The following is a 12,500-nucleotide window of genomic DNA, read 5'->3' on the forward strand; positions in this document are numbered from 1 at the left end:
CGGGGGAAAACGACTGCGCAGGCACAGTGGCTGATTTTCAAACGCAGTCCACATTATATCTATCTAGCGAAAGGATCACGTATTAATGAATCAGAACTAAACCTATATAAAATCCGCAAACTTGCTAAAAGATTTGCAACGAATCTATGTGATATGAACGACTCTTGACGAGCTGGTAAGTCAATTGCTTCAAAGTGATGTGTGGTGGTGGCGGATGACTTCAGACGCACTTCGCACTCGGCAGCAAACTCAGTCGGGGCAATTTCGAACACAGCCTCGCCCACGGCGTCACGGAGGATGCGGGACTTGGAGCGCAGAATCTGCCGCCGGCGTTTCTCTCCCGTTGTCAGGTCTACTGCCTATCCAAGCAAGTTGAATGCGGGACTCAAAACCCAGGAACACGGCTCGTTTTAGCGATTACCACCCAGTCCATCCACGGAGCTGTCAAGCAGTCAGAGCATGTCATCTCCTGTGCATGCACTGTGCAATTCGCACCAGAACGATCCTGCATTTGATCGTAGGCTATATCATAACTCCTGGACCCCTACTACCAGCACATATTTGAGTCATAGACACATTTCTCATAGCAATATGTCACTCTTACCAACATTACTAAAATTATAGTCTCCATGTATATTTGCATTTATTTTACACTGCCAGAGGTGTGATGTAAGGAACATAGGTTTAGAATGTAAGGGGTGACTGAATACAGCAAGGGTCTTGGAATGAGTGAGTCTGTTAATATGGGTTACTAGGCAATTCTCTAAGAACCACACAATCACAAAGGGGGGGGGGGGGGGGGGGTTGGGCACTACTGTGATTTGAAGATCATTCATTCTATACCAATAGTGCCAAGCCACTAAACGCAATTCAATTCGACTGTATTTATATCCAGATCCATTAACAGTAAACAATGTCACCGGGCAGTTGACAGGCCTCAACCCCAAGGTTGACCTCTCCCTTCCAAACAGAATTTGATGCCTACAACCCAATGCACCCAAACACTGTCTATCTGTTCTAAACCTAAAGACTTACGCCAACACACCTGAACAATCAACCCTCATCAACTCACTTAGCATCTTCACACAGGTGAAACTAGGGGGCTCAAAAACATCACCTCTCCTTTTTCAAAACAAACACTTCCTCCAGGCGTTCTCCACACCACGTCAACCAATCAAACGGCATCTTTCTCCATCACCCCCCACCAATCACATGCCAGCATCATCACCATATTCCGGGACCCCACTCGCTTGTAATCTTGGGAAAACCAAACCTCTTGCCTTGCATTTATCACCATTCAGCAAAAACAATGAAGAAAATCTTTTTCTCCAGTGCTTTTTCAGAACACAATGGGGAGTCATTTCTGGGCGGTAATGGTGGCCGCAGTGGCTGGGCTTTGGGGAGAGCGCGATGGCAGTGGAGGGCTCACTCTCTGGTCTTTTGTGTGAGGGGGGCTGGTATGATAAAGGGCGGGTGGGTGAGCAGACAAAGGCGATCCGGTGGGATTTATCCTCTTTTGTCTACAGGCAGAGAGGCTGAGCGCGGCCAGATTAGAGCCCATTAAATCGACAAATGAACTACAATGAATTAATATTCCAGCGTGTGTGTATATGTGTGTGTATGTATGTAGGGGGATGGGGGGGGGGGTGAGGCACTTTGACCCATCTCAGAGTACAAGGGCCAATTAAACACACAAAGAGATTAAGAAGGCATAACTATGTGCTACAACAAACAGCGACATGCAATCACGCAAACACATACACACTTACAAAAGGATATATGTGCACCCCCCCCCCAATGTTCTTCTGATACCAATATACATCCCACAGATTTAGGGATTTTGAGGGTAACAACAGCAGAACATCATAATGATTGATGATGCTTAATTAACAGCATTGCAGACGTCACTGACAGCATTCAAAATAGCAATTCATTAAAATCTTTCCTGCTATTGTCACTGTCAGATTCAAAGCGGTCATTTATCCTCATCCAATATTCATGCCCTCCCACACACCCATACCATTACACACGCACATGAACGCACGCACACCGAAATAAACACACACATCCTAGAATTGGAGGAGCCAGCGGCTTGATGGATTCAGCTCTGGGTGGCGCAAGCTGCTCCCGCCTGCACACGATGTACCCTGAGCAGGAGATCTTCCCTCACCTTATGCGGGAGGGAAAAGAAGCGCAGACAGACGATCACACAGACCAGGGGGTGGACACACACACACACACACTTTCAAGAAACGGCAAGGGGAAAAATCTTGTGGTCCATTGCCTCATTTAAAAAAGGCAGATCCTATATGTTTTATGTGAGTGATATGTAAATCAGCTATACACAAATCATATAGCAACAAAGCCTATGTTTTCATATGCATATTGATAGCAGATTGCAAATGAAAAAAAAACTCAATGAAGTGCAACAGGGACTGGTGAAGGCATAGTGGCCAAGCCATTTCACATTCCCATTGCGACTGTACATTAGTAATGAGGTCAGGAATGCAATTTCATTTAGAGGAACTGTCCTGATCTCAGGAAACACACTTTGCGGTATTACCACTCTATCTACAAATGTGCACGCATTCCAACGGTGTAAGAGACATGTTGCACATTCTCACTCCCTTAGCATTAGTCGTGTTTTTTTTCTCTTCCAATAATACATGATTAAGACACACAAATCATCTGTGACACACTTCAGCTCTCTCTGGACTGCTGATGAAATACCATCACTCTACTAGATAGTCACATCTAGGTCTATACATGCATACACTGAAAAGGATGGCATCTACTTTACTATCCACAATGGAAAGAAAAAAAAAGGAAAAAAAATCAAGATCTAAAAATGGTCCACACTGATCCACGAGTGGCAAAATCAAGATGAAAAATTCATGCTGTCCAATTATAGTTTTTAATTAAAGAGACAGATTTCATAATGAATTCTGTTTGGGCACACCTCCCTTCCTACATCCTTTTACCACTATTTGCAATTCCAATGATTCATTAAAAACCACAAAGCACAACCTCGCCATAGCCCACCCTCTTTCCCCACGCATGAACAAATAAAACATCTGAACATGACAAACAGCAAGCTTCCACGCAATCAAGTTCAGATGGTTCGCTTTGATTTTTTTCAAAGCAATGCCCCTGTGCCAAATCCAGGCGATCGCTCTGCAACCGCTGCAGGCTAATGTGACATGACCAAGATGGTATTGATTGCCGAAATACACAGCACCAAAATACACAGCACCAAAAAAGTCCATGGCCAAAAAGTCTGTGGTGAACTTAGAACAGATAAAACCGGCATCTCCAAATTAAGCCAAGCCACAAAGATCCCTCAGGCAAAGCTTCTAAACGAAGGCCGCCACTTGCCCGAATTAATGTATTAGCACGAATGCAGTTTACCACATGCTAACCACATGTTCTGAGGCAACACTGATCTCCTACCAAGGCATCCAAAAGACAAATAAATGTTGCCCACAGCCCCATAACACCTCTTCTCCTCCTCAAGTCTGTGTGCTATTCAGTAGTTTAGCAGCTCTGCCCTGTAGCTAGCATTGATTCCCCCCATTGCCATATGAATCTTCAAACATAAGTGTGTGAAACAAAAAACATCTCAATCAAAACACACATTAATATGAATTACTCTTTGTAGTTCGGCTACAGTGGACCTTTGTGCAAAGTCCCACATGTTTTACTTACTGTTTATACTTAAGGTACACACTAATGACATGAAACAACATCTCAAAAGGTCTTTCAAAACACAACATGCAATTTTCAGTGATTAGACGAGACCATGAAAGCCAGCAATCAAGCCAAAAGTGAAATTCACAAATACCACTGGAATAAGACAGCGGATAAATGTAAGGTCTCCATTAAGCTCCATTACCCTTGATTCTCATGTCATGATGTAGTTCAGTTTCTTAGAAAGCAAGTAGGTTACCATCAGATGAAGAGGTCAGCCATTACATTTGCACTGGATATACCTGTTAATCTGTTTTTCTCTGAAATGACCCCTTTTAAACGAGTTAAAGAGTATATATAAAAAAAGATTAAAAACAAGGATGAGCGCAAATGAGAGCCGAAAACGTCTCCGGAACAATCTGCAAGATACCGCAAGACAAACGAGGCCATTTTTTGGCCTTTAACAGACACCTCAATTAGCACGCTAATCAGTATACAAATGAACAACCAGAGGCGAGTCTAACAAGTTCAGGCCAAATCAAAATCAATGGAGTCCACGGCCAACTGCAAATGGCCTGTTCTACGCCTGAAAGACGGCATTCATTAAGATGGTCCTGATAATGTGTACCAAAGTGGGGAAAGATACCTACTCTACCTACCTACTCCCAGAGAGTCATGCTACTCAGTTTAGGCTGTGGACTTTAGATATGGAATAAAGAAGACCGGCCAGGCAATAACAGGCACAAGATGCCATCATGTGCTGAATAGAGCATTACACGGTATTCATAGCCATAAGCATCAAAATGGGGTTCAGCAAAGGAGGAAGTTGTGAACATAACAGTATGGTGTGTGTGTGTGTGTGTGTCCCAAGTACAGATATAGAAATACTATAGATAGATCATTCTGGACATGTGACAGTGCCCTTAAGCCCCAACTATTCAGTCTGTAGCGCTAAGTGAATGACTGGTGTTGACTAAAGCAAAACAAAATAAGCTTATCTAAATCGTGAATGCATCCAGGCAGGTTGTTGCAGATATGACACACCAACAACGCTAAGCTAATGCTAGCTTTGTTTTAGTGTAGGTGGCCGGGGCAGGGTTGTCACACTCTAAAGTTAGTGACTTCCACTCCTATGAGTGACACATTCACATTCTTTTCCAGAATAGATGTGACTGAGCGATTGGCTGAGGATGGAACAGCTGTTGGTAAAAAAGTAATTACCAGAAGGCAAGATCCTGTCAAACTGATTAAAAACACCAATGGTGATGCGAGCGGTAAACAGAAAGGGGGTAAATGCTGATGGCTGCACACGTCCACATTTAACACTGGGATAAGCAACGACCTTACAGCCGGACAATCTTAACAGTTTGTCCTTGAGATCATTGGCGCATCAGTTTCTTTTTTGCTTTCCTTCTATTCCTTCCTCTTCCTCTTCTCCTCCTCCTCTTCCACAAGGTCTATTGGTGATTGCATTCAATGCGGTGGAACAAGCAGTGTAGCCCTCTTCCTGAATGCTCCCCCTTCTGTTCCATTACTGTGAATTCAATCCAATTCAAGTTAAGTTAAGTTTCACTTTATTCCTATGGGGGCTTTTTTTTCCTCAGAGACAGGCACATTAACAAAACTGCTTTAAAGAAGCCCAGAGCTTAAACCAGACATCCCAAAACAGTGAGTGTTGGGTGACAAAAGTCAAGCGACACTGTTCTCCTAACGGAGGAGAGAGGGCGGGAGGGAGGGTGAGAGGGGAAGGGTTATCGACAGAACAGAGATGGTCTGGGCTCTGGGTGTTATCCGCTGTTTAGAGGGGAACACAGGCGTGTAATGGCCAAAGCCATGTGAGCAGCACTCACACTCCCCTACGGACTCTAGGGCACACGGGGGGGGGGGGGGGAGAATCATTACTACTGCAGAGGAGCTGGACAAGGCTAATGAGAGAACAGAGAAAGAGAAGAAACAATGGGGTAAGAAAGAACTTTATACTTTAGTTGACTTTTCAAACCCTAGCTAAAAATAAAAATTAGGGATGCACGATATTGAATTTTAGCCGATATCCGATATGCCGATATTTACCAGCTCCTTTTGGCCGATTGCCGATACCGATATATACACCTCTGCTTTTTAATTATTGAAAAGTCTCTCCTGTACTAGAATTAATCCGTTATTATGATAGGGTATTGCTGTAGATACAGGACATTAAAAACTTGATTTGTATCATTTTATAAATAGACATTCACTCATGAAACTATTGAAATTATTTCAAATATGGCAGATTTATTTATATTTTCACGTCACAATTTTCATACTTGAACAGTACCAACTTGAACAGCTACACTCTGGAAATGCAACTTGGCTAACTTGGCAAGCTAACGTTGGTTAACTGACTTACAGTTTAATAACATCCCTTCTAGGATTTCTAGACTAATCTATGTAAGGTTATTGCCAAGTTAGCTATATAAATTCCATATATGCAAAAGTAAGCCATGTACAGATAGCGTGGGCTCGTGACATAACGTTTCACATCCCGTCAAATGAGATCATCAACTTCGCTGGTGTCACGTAGCATGCAAGCTAACTAGCTAGTGTTGTCTAGCTAACTAGCAACTTATTAACTTCTATTAGCGCGCGACAGGTAATGTTGCAAAGCGTTGCACGCGGGTGGTCTGCATCTATGCATGCAACCTACGTTACGGCCAAGCTGTCGTCTCCTCTTCCATCTCCTGAAAAGTTTCCTGACAAATAGCATGTCAACATCCTCTGATACTGTGAAGTACTGCCACACAGCCAACGTCTTGAATTACGGTTGCAAGGTTGCAACTGAAAATATATAGTGCAGCTATTTGGGCAGAAATGGTCTGTGCGGGAGTGAAAAGGAGAGAGGGAGTGTTTGAGAGTAGGTGATTGTGATTGTGTGTGTGGCTATGCGGCCAGAGTACAACACAAACCATAAAGAAAACTCCCTCCCTTCATGCGAGAACTAATCCTGGAGGAGAGCCCTTTAGGTGGCATCCACATGAATACGGTGCAAACTCAGTGTTAAGTTTTGGCCTTTTGTCCACAGGATGATGGCATTTTCAGGGCCTTTTCATGCAGCTTTTTGAAAACGGGTTTCAGAGTGAGGACATTTAAAAAACGCAACCCTTACGTTGCCGTGTGGACAGGCAAAAACCTAGGTCGCAACTTTATCCACCATTACTGGAGCGGTTCCTGCCTCCACCACATCCTCAGTGGCAATGAGTAGAAAATCTATTTGTTTTGTTGTCAGACACAACATAGTCAGCCAATTTGTTTTTGATGTTGTTCAATTCAAATGTTTGATTGTTGATGATGAAAAATAAACAATTCATAGGATTTCTCTCGTCTCGTAGTATCAACACTCTTTTTTTGCGTTCATTATTCCTGATCGTGTTGAATATGATAACCTATGGAGATCACATTCTTATGCAGGAACCCTGCTGACAAAAGCTGTCAGTGCAGCACTGAGTGCCGAGCAGGGCACAGTGCAGGTGGTCACAGCGTCCGTCAGGGTGAGAGATCATACACGCTGGGCAGAGAACAATAATTCACTTTGACATGACTGGTGTCTTACAACACTGCTCATCAGTACATGTAAACACAACATTATAATAGTATTAGGCATTTGAATAGGCACATTTTCTCAAAAGCATAAAAGGTAAACCATGAGAGAAACGAAATTCATTCATCTGGGGGCCTTGTAGGATGGAAGACTACCCACTTCACTGATTACAATCCCTTAATAGACTCTGTGCTTGCTAGCTTGCAGCTGATCTGCAGGTCATCTTAGTGGTGCTAATGCTAAACATACTGTCATTCAGGAGTGAGATGTTGAGAAGATTGGACAGATATGAGACCCCCCCCCACTCCCCAAACTCCAGCAGGGGTGTCATGGATGGATCTGCCAATAGTCAGCCTGGCGATTGCCAGGTGCTTAAGGAAGCTAAGCTAACTCCATTACAGCATTAATCCCCACTAATGACATTAAGAGAGTAGGCACTGCACTTCACACGCCACACAACATGCAAAGGTTCATGGAGAGGGTGTGTGTGTGTGAGAGAGAAAGTGTGCATGAGTGTGTGTGTGTGTGTGTATATGAAGGTGTAGGAGAGAAGGGTATAGAACATCTGTGAGTAAGTGTAAATGTACAATTGGCAAGTGAGCACTCGTACATGTGTGGGTGTGTGTGTATACTTATCCATATGCACAAGAATAGAATGTGAGTGTGTGTGTGAGAAAGAGCAAGTGCACAGATATGTGTGTGCATTGGCTTAATACACAGTCATGGAAAAGACACACACAATATGTGTACATCTAAATCTGTGGGTGAGTGAGCATTGTCATGCGTGTGTGTGTGTGTGTGTGTGTCTGTGCTTATCTGCATGTTTTTGTGACAATATGTTCTTTTGACTTTACAAGTCAGGCTGCTTGTTTGCAGCGCTCAGCTTTGTGAGTGTTTTGCTTGCGAGTGTGTCTGTGTGTTTGAATGCGTGTGACACAGGAGGACAGACTCAGACAAGAGTTCAAATGTGCTTTTCTGAGTGCTTTTCTGTGTTCCAACATGTGCACCTCAGAGTGCAGATTAATGTGCTGTGTTTGCGTGAGTGTGTTTGACTGAGCGTGTGTGTGTGTGTGAGTGGGTGAGCAAGCATGTGTGTGTGTGTGTGTGTGTGTGTGTGTGTGTGTGTGTGTGTGTGTGTGAGAGAGTGAGTGAGTGAGCGTGTGTGTGTGTGCGTGTGCGTGTGCGTGTGTGTGTGTGCGTGTGCGTGTGTGTGTGTGCGTGAGCGAGTGTGTCTGCAAGAGAGAGCGCGCAAGAGAGAGAGTATGAGTGAGTGAATGAGAGAGAGAGAGAGAAAAAAAAAAAAGAGAGAGATAGAAAGACGACATAACAGCATTAGTGACACACATTCTCAGGAAGCGGCCTGTGATCTCAGATAAACTCCTACCATCTACTGGCCACACAGGGAAGTGACTGGGCTTTGGTATAAATGCCGGACTACCCCTCTCTCTCTCAGTAGCCCCAAACGCCCATACCCCACCCTCCCCCCACACACACACACACACACACACACACACAAAACTCAACACGTATTGTCCTCTGCGGTCACTTCAACATATAACATGTCTGTCAACAACTCAGAATCTACCTACAATATATCAAAGCACTCTCTCCCTCACACACTGCTTGCAGCTTAGAGATGTTTCAGGGATATATGTCTCTCAAAGGAATATCTGGATGTGTGTGTGTGTGTGTGTGTGTGTGTGTGTGTGTGTGTGTGTGTGTGTGTGTGTGTGTGTGGTGTGAGAGAGAGAGAGAGAGAAAAAAAAGAGGTGTCTCACTCAGAGATCCCATGTGAGTAGGCAGAGCATAAGCACAGGATGGCACCACACCTCTGTCCTCACCCACTTAATTAAAAGCCAATCTACTGGCTCTGCCTGACATTGCTATTCATATACTTCTATAATTAGAGTCACCGAGCCACTGGGGCCTATGGGGGAGGTCAATAAAGGGGGTACAGGGCTGTGCCCAGTGGAAGAATGACAACAAAGATTCTTGCACTCTCTCCCGCTTCTTCTCTCAAATAAACACACATGCTTTGTTTTGATCCAAAAAGGCAAGATAAAAAGCCCCAAACTTCTTGGGAAGAGGTAACAGGTTTGGATGGCACAACAGGTCCACACGCTAACAAACACAGACAGCAAATAATGAATAGCCCAGTATAGCCTACAGATAATAAATATTTAAAGAATATCTAAATACATGAAACGGGGGCCACTTTACAAAACATCTTTGCGGTATTTAAAGCCTACCTGTTATTGCTGCGACGGGACAGAATTTAGCCAGTGTCTGTGTGTACACAACAGAAGAAAGCAGACACACACAGTCACTCACTACAAAGAGACATACCTGCAATACCAGAAATGGAAATGGCCACCGCCACACATAAAACAAAAACTACAGAGACTTGCACAAAGTACCAATAGGCAGTGTGGGCATAGGCTATGCAGTCATTAAGCTAAGCTAAGGATTTATGCCCAGGCATATATGCACAGAAAGCAAACCTATTCATTCTGATGCACACACACACACACACACACACACACACACACACACACACACACACACACACACACACACACACACACACACACACACACACACACACACACACACACACACACACACACACACACACAACTTTTTCAAAAACTGTGTGATCTGGCAGGCCTGAACATGGTGAAACTGATGGAGGAAGGCGAAAAGAAGGACAGAGATTACTGATGGTTTTAAAGAGCAGTCGAGTGCAACACTAAAAAGGGAATTTTAAATCCTGTCTAACACATCCGTCTCTTTGAAAATGGGGTTCTCCCCTTGAAGACTGTGTGCGGCAGAGGATGTGAACAGGAGATCAAACATTTTTAAGGGTTTGGATACGCACTACTGATGTCTTCTCTTACAGGAACAGTTATTCAGGAAATTGTGTCTGTGTGTGTGTGCGCGTGTGTGTATGCATAATGTCCTCCCTCAACAGTAAAAATGACATGTTGATTTCAAAACACAACCACCCCTCCCTCTCGAAAGAAAGAAACAGGACAAAAAAAAAAAAAAAAAAAAAAAAAAAAAAAGACAGAAAATGAACCATGCCCTCATCCAAAAAAAAAAAAAAAGTTGGGGAGCTATGAAAATGCGCTTGTTCAGCTTCAAATCCAACAGTGCATTTTTAGCAGGGCTCAGCGCAAATCCACAATTAATCCGCATTTGTCATTTTCAAAGCATTTCTGCAGGAGAAAAACCCCATCACCATGCTTAAGTACTTAGAGGAGAGAGAACTCAGCAGACAGAAATGTCTGAGATGGGAAAGCCAAGCGAGTGAGAGAAAGAGAGGGAGAGCGAAAGTGAGAAAGAGGGAGAGCGAGAAAGTGAGAGAGCGCAAACAGAGGAGACAGAGGGAGGATGGAGAGTGAGAATGAGATAGAGGAGTGATAAACTGTAAGTGTGCAAGATTGAACCTGAGGAAAGGAATGAAAGAGTAAGAAAAAAGGAGAGGATTATTCAGAAAAGGGGGAGTGAAAGGATGTAAATAAAAGCCAGAAAGCAAGAGAAAGATAAAGAGAGAGAGAAAGACAGAGAGAGTTTTAGCATCAGAAAAAAAAGAGCAAAGGAACAGGGGAAAGTGGGAAGATGAAGATGAATGAAGATACAGCAGGTGTCTCAGAGACCAGAAGATGCTGGGAAGGTCTCAATGCTAAATTCACCTCTCATCATCACTGTGGAGACAGACAGTCGCCACTTAGGCCCATCTACATTATGACTTTAAGAGTAAATGTACAGGATACACAATCCAGACAAATCTAGTTCCTGAACACACACACAGACACACACACACACACACACACACACACACCTTTGAGATTTGAGAGAGAGTGTGTGTGCCAACAGGTCTCTGTGTTTTTCCCAATGGTACTTTTAAAGATTATGTCACTTGAAATTACCCTCCATGGGTATTGGCACAGATTCCCTGATTTGATTTGAATACGCTATATATAGGAGATATGAAATACTATATAGTTGCCTTCCATATTTGGAGAGATGTTTAAAAGCTCTAAAGGCAACACAAATCTATAAATGCAGAGTCACTGTAAACAAATTGTGAACCACTAGAGGATCCAACAAAGGATTACAAATTGGATGTCTTGCGGAAATGAACTTAGAAAACCAGAAAAAAGCATATTAGCCCAAGTTTGATCCATACACTACCGTTCAAAAGTTTGGGGTCACTTAGAAATGTCCTTATTTTTCAAAGAAAAGCACTGTTTTTTTCAATGAAGATAACATTAAATGAATCAGAAATACTCTATACTGATTAAATGAATCAGAAATACTCTATACATTGTTAATGTAGTAAATGACTATTCTAGGTGGAAACGTCTGGTTTTTAATGAAATATCTACATAGGTGTATAGAGGCGCATTTCCAGCAACTATCACTCCAGTGTTCCAATGGTACATTGTGTTTGCTAATCGCCTTAGAAGACTACTGGATGATTAGAAAACCCTTGAAAACCCTTGTGCAATTATGTTAGCACAGCTGAAAACTGTTTTGCTGGTGAGAGAAGCTATAAAACTGGCCTTCCTTTGAGCTAGTTGAGTATCTGGAGCATCACATTTGTGGGTTCGATTATACTCTCAAAATGGACAGAAAAAGAGAACTTTCATGTGAAACTCGCCTGTTCTTAGAAATGGAGGCTATTCCATGTGAAAAATGGCGAAGAAACTGAACATTTCCTACAACGGTGTGTACTACTCCCTTCAGAGAACAGCACAAACGGGCTCTAACAGAGTAGAAAGAGAAGTGGGAGGCCCTGGTGCACAACTCAGCAAGAAGACAAGTATATTAGAGTCTCTAGTTTGAGAAATAGATGCCTCACAGGTCCTCAACTGGCAGCTTCTTTAAATGGTACCCGCAAAACGCCAGTGTCAACGTCTACAGTGAAGAGGCGACTCTGGGATGCTGGCCTGATGAGTGGCAAAGAAAAAGCCATATCTGAGACTGGCCAATAAAAAGAAAAGATTGATATGGGCAAAAGAACACAGACATTGGACAGAGGAAGATTGGAAAAAAGTGTTATGGACAGACGAATCAAAGTTTGAGGTGTTTGGATCACACAGAAGAACATTTGTGAGACGCAGAATAGGTGAAAAGATGCTGGAAGAGTGCCTGACGCCATCTGTCAAGCATGGTGGAGGTAATGTGATGGTCTGGGGCTGCTTTGGTGCTGGTGAAGTAGGAGATTTGTACA

General features: G+C 43.2%; 1 protein-coding gene across 2 annotated transcripts in view; it reads right to left on the minus strand.

Annotated features, from left to right (window-relative positions):
• Nucleotides 1-12,500, minus strand: part of klhl13 (kelch-like family member 13) — a 79,501-nt gene that overhangs the window by 48,192 nt on the left and 18,809 nt on the right. The window lies entirely within an intron of this gene.

Source organism: Clupea harengus, chromosome 8, assembly GCF_900700415.2.
Source record: "Clupea harengus chromosome 8, Ch_v2.0.2, whole genome shotgun sequence".
In the NCBI taxonomy this organism is placed as follows: Eukaryota; Metazoa; Chordata; class Actinopteri; order Clupeiformes; family Clupeidae; genus Clupea; species Clupea harengus.